Below are 5,463 nucleotides of genomic sequence, written 5' to 3'. Positions count from 1 at the left end.
ATTGTGAAAATACCATACAGCGGGGTTACAATTACATGGGCAAGGTAATGAGTACATTTCTTATCAAGATGTGTTGGCTCCTCCTCTGTTTCCTCTTCCCATCTCCACCCCCCCCCCCGACCAAAGTTGTAAAGTTCGTTTTTCAACATAACGACTTGTACATCTCATTGTTGCAATGGGTCCACCTGTATCCCTATTTAAACGGTTTGTTTTTGCCCTTCCCCTCCACAAATTATACCAACATCAAATACAATAAAAGCAGCGGTTATGCTGCGGGAGCGGGGCATATGAAACAACAAAGAAATCATCTTATAAATATGTTACAAACAATCACAAGAAAAAAAAACCAATTCAATCCTTATAGTGGGGTTCATTTCACCTAAAATCAACTTATCTGATCTTTTCTGCTTGTCTCAGACATATACTAGTTATTGCAAATAAGGGAAACCATGGGACTTGTGTTTCTTTAGGCCTGGCTTACTTCACTTAATATAATTTTTTCCAAGTCTTTCCTTTTCCTAACAAATGGGGCTATGTCATTCTTTCTGATGGAGGCCTAGAATTCCATTGTGCTGGAGTCTGCCGGCATTGAATGGTAATCCTGAATTAGGGGGCGAGGATGCAGAAAAATAAAGACATAAGACAAAGGATGGGGTCGGGAGGTCTGCAGCTCAAGATTACAGCCCCGTTTATTTTTAATTTTTCCTATTATATACTATTAGAAGTCAAGAGGTAACATAAGGTTACCATAGTGCAGAAAAACTAGGAAAATTTTAATAAAAACAAAGTGCAGTAAAAACAAGACAAGATCAACTGATAGAAAGTAAAACAAATTCTGTAGACATAGCAAAGCAATCCCGGGCACCTAGTGTTTTTCATGAAAGCCAGTTCCTTATGCGTGCCTTTAAGTGAGCACAGGGGTCAAGATGACCTTAGAGCTTTAGTGTGGACTCCCAACATCTCCCCCATCTTTGTTTGAAGAAGCGAACCCTCCTGTCTTAGGCTTGGTGGATCACCTTGTCTGCCTTACCCGTCATCGGGAACTTCTTCAGAGTAAAGCTGAAGGCCCTGTCTTAGGTTGGTCAGACTGGCACCCCCTCTTACCCGTCTCTGGCTACAGTTCCTCTCGGGGGAATTCATTTATATAGAGCTTGATCTTATGTAGCTGTATGGCTAAACTCATAAGAGAGTTTTGCAGTGCACGTATAATACAAGGAAGGCATAGAAAAACTATCAGCAAAAGCATTCCCACGCCAAGCAATGACATTAGCAATCCTTTAATATAAGTCAGGGAAGTGATATAGAGTTGAAATTGTTTAAACAGTTTTTTTAAGCAGTTTTTGCCACTTTAGCATCCAGAGGTAGGGCTTGTGTAGTACTATGAGGAAGCTGATTAAGATAATGGGCAGTTTGTACATTTTGTGTTAGTGCCACAGCAGCTGCCGCTGAAGAGGCAGCTAACAAAATAAAAGCCAAAACATCAGCTACAAGTAGCCCAACAAATCGATGAGGGCGCATTAGTTTTTTCAATTGTCTTAACACCTGAATGCCAGAATCTCTATACCAAGTTTTAGAAATATTTACAGGAAGCATAACAACAGATGGTTTTCTAACAATGAGTATAGATTCAGTTATGCCACTATACAAGCAATTAGTAAAAGAACAATTAGAATAGGTGACATTAAAATAATTAGCTCCTATAGAGATATTGAATGGTCTATACATAATGACATGGGGTGGTGATACACAACTCATAATATTTTTAAAAAGGGATGAATTTGGCCAGGTTATGTTGTTGAGTGCAGCCACCAGCATCCAAACATGATGTTGAGGATGCCCATTCATCCACCACAGTCCAAAATTGTACTTATTACTAAGATTAGCTCCAAACCAGTCCATTAATTGAAATTTAGTTCCAGAAATATTGGTAACAAATGGCTTCACATGCCTGTACCTTATTGGATGAGGCTTTCCTGTAGATACTACTATTTGTGAAGAATTAATGCAACGGGGTATCATATAGGATGGAGTAAAATTTGCATGAACTGGGTACCCAGTTGGTAAAGATGTCATCTGTATATTGTACATTTGATTTTTGTCTGGGATCCAAATTTTATGAGTCATGGATATCATTATAATACAGCCTGGAATGGAGCCTTTAGAGCTGGTGGTAAAGTAGAAAGGAGTTCCAATGTCTGAAGCTGAGGTATCTCCCATCTTGGTGTGCTGGATGAAGGGATCAGGTGCTGTACTGTATGCTGATCTATTGACTTGAATGAGTACTTCAACTCTCTCCCAAGTTGTAGGGTGCACAATCGGGGGATCTGGCACGTAAGCCCAATGTGTCAGGGTTTGTGTCATCAGAATGTGCCTCCACAATCCTAATGCAATGCTCAGGCAATCAGCGGGATTCATTTTCTTCCTGCGAAAAAACACAAACATGTCCTCAACCCCATGTTAAAACTGGATCGAGCCCGTGCCAATCACCTGTTAAAGGATCCTTCCACTTAACTTGGCCAATAGCTCTTTGCTCTCTTTTTTTCCCAAAGTCACTGTACTGTGGAAAGTCCATTACAATCTAAACTTAAAAATTTAGTACAAATAAAGCATGAAAAGAATATTAACAGGAGAGAAGGGGTATAATTCCCCCCTTTTAAGTTAAAAATTTGGTGTTTTAACAGCCCGTTGGCTTGTTTAACAATTTCTTGTTCTTGAGGAATATAGGGAATATCTGTACAGTGAAAAATCTGGTAAGATTTACAAAAAGTTTGAAAAGCTTGTCCGACATATCCCGGACCATTATCAGTTTTAATATGTTTAGGAAGTCCCATAAAGGCAAAGCAGTGTAGGGAATGATCAATACCATGTTTGTTAGTCTCCCGGCAAGAGGAGTAGTCATAATAAAATTAGAGTAGTTATATGGTAACATGGACAAAACGAAGCCATCCAAAAGATGGAATCAGGCAAGAGTTTAGTCTACTTTTTCCATGGTGGAGGAGGTCAGGGTAACTATGTCTATTTCCTCCCCGTGACTGTAAGGCTGTAGCAGCCGCAGCAACAGCAGGGTCTTTCAGTGTCTCCAAGGGACTGTCACACCTTGTGCTATATTTCTACACAGACTGGTTAAGGATACAAGTAATACCTAGGCTTGCCAGGCTGTGGCCCCACTAGTTTTTAAGACTATTTAGACAATAGCACAGGACAAATTACCAAGATGACAAGCTTTTTAACTAGATAGTTCTTTTAATAAAGCTGATTTTCTAGGCAGATGTAGAGGGCTCAGGCCTGCACTACTATTTTCCATGCGTTTTTCTTCTGTCTATTTTGGCACATTTTTTTAATGACTCTGGTCCCTTATTCTAAAAAGGGGATGATGGGTGAAGATTCATCATCTGTACCTTCTTCAAACTGACTCAGGTGTGTTGATCCTACCTAGCCAGGAACCTATAACCTTAGTCTATTTTAGAAGGAGATTACCAGGGTTAGATGTCATTAAGAACAATATTTTAACTTTTGACAAATGCACAGACTTTTTCTCCAGCTACAGCAGTGTAGCTTGTTTAGCACTCTGGTTTGTAAAAGCATCTTTAGGAATGTGACCCCTAGTGATCCTAACAATGCCTAAGTCACCCGTGCAGATGTTAATAGACAGATGTTAATAGAAATATACTCTCAAGTTTACAAACGATTTTCTTGAACAGATAAATTTCTTGTAGCTGGTGTTAGCTCAAAAGTTACTGTCAATTAGGGCTTTTGGCACATACAGGGGCTGGGATTTAAACCATCTCCCACATTTTATAACTTCACTTTTTAGTACTATCACAGATTACTAATGTTTCTGTCCCTACAAGGTAGGTAGTCATGGACATTAGGCATGCTTACAAACTATCTTCCCATGACATTCTGGCTTTGACCAATTTTTGAAGGGCCACACACAAATGACTCTAGGATCTGACATTTTTGCCATTCGAGCAGTGGCTTACTGCCTCTGGATGCTCCTCCATAGCTCTTGTCCCACGAATGTCTTCTCTACACTGGGATAAATGCCTCATCTGCATTTCCCTTAGCTGGTCGCTGGACTTGATCTTGGGGCCTGAGTGCTGTCCATCAGTTTTACAGCTCAAGGCTAGCACTCTGTAACTTTGAATCCCAAAGCAATTATTTTGGTAATCCTAATTTTTTCACTTTGAGGCAAATGTTAAGAACAATTTTACTTTTAAACTTTATATCCAGAAATACTTTCCTAATTTTTAAGCCTCCTATTAATCTCTTTTAGTATTTTATATTTTAGTTTTTAGTTACATTTTTAAAAAATCCTTTAAAATCTTGAGGCCAAGTGTCACTCATTGTCTTCTGGATGCAGGTTTTAAAACAGATACACATTAAAACTTTTAAACTCACTTGACAATTTTTCCTTAATGCAAGAATTACAATCACCATCACTGTGCCAAGAAGGTAAACTTAACACCTTTATGACTTTTAAAAACCTATCTTAATTGTAGAACATCATTGAAAGCAAGTCACATTATTCAAATACATTTTAACCCTCTTTTTAAGTCCAAGGGGCAGTTTTAGCAATACTAATCAGATCATCACATCATTAATTTTTTTTTTTTACCATCATGTTTCTAGTATTTACCTGTAGAGAAAAAGGACAGAACAAAGTGGGCCACTTGGCCCCTCCTGTGGAATGGGCAAACACCTAATCTCACTCTTTAGGGTAAGATGAACTGCGTTTGTGCTAAATTGTCCTCTTTCACCATGCGTGGACTCCTCCCATGCCTGTCCCACCATGTATGACCAGTTGAACTGAACTTTTGCCTGTTTACCCCTTACTCCTAAAGCTAGGTCTTTTGTTGGCTTTTACATTTTTTCCTTTTCTTATCTCTTGGTTTTTTGAATGAAAATACATACTTTTAGACAGACAGGACAGTAATGTCTTTGAGAGTGTTAAACAAACTTTTATATTTAAACTTTTAATATTTATCCCCAAATTTTAGCCAAGAGAACTAAATTCCAAACAGCCAATGCACTTTGTTAAGCCAGATAACTTGATTACAGTGAAAACACCCTTATGCATTTTAAAATACCAGATTTTTTAATTTTTTAAGTTAAAGAATCCTTAAAAGGTCATTTAAAACAATGTGAAAATTCTTTAAAATTTTTGGTAATGTCCAAACCTCATAACCTTTTGAATTTGAAACTTAAACTCACCTAATTGTTACAGCATGCTGATAATTCTTATCTTAAACATGTTCACAAACACACACAAAACACACACAGATCTTAAAGCGCACAAAAATCAATCAGTTTTATGTACATTTAAAACTGGTACCAATTCTAAAACAGAACTAGAAAAGACAACAACAAAAGGCTGAGTTGGGGGCTAATGGGCCCCCAGTTCATCCCTACCTCAGAAAACATAGAACAGAAAACACACCGAAGTAAACAAGACAAACAAGT

The sequence above is a fragment of the Dipodomys merriami genome, unplaced genomic scaffold, assembly GCF_024711535.1.
Source record: "Dipodomys merriami isolate MVZ:Mamm:240054 unplaced genomic scaffold, mDipMer1.0.p SCAF_426, whole genome shotgun sequence".
Lineage (NCBI taxonomy): Eukaryota > Metazoa > Chordata > Mammalia > Rodentia > Heteromyidae > Dipodomys > Dipodomys merriami.
Note: the sequence above shows the minus strand (reverse complement) of the source record.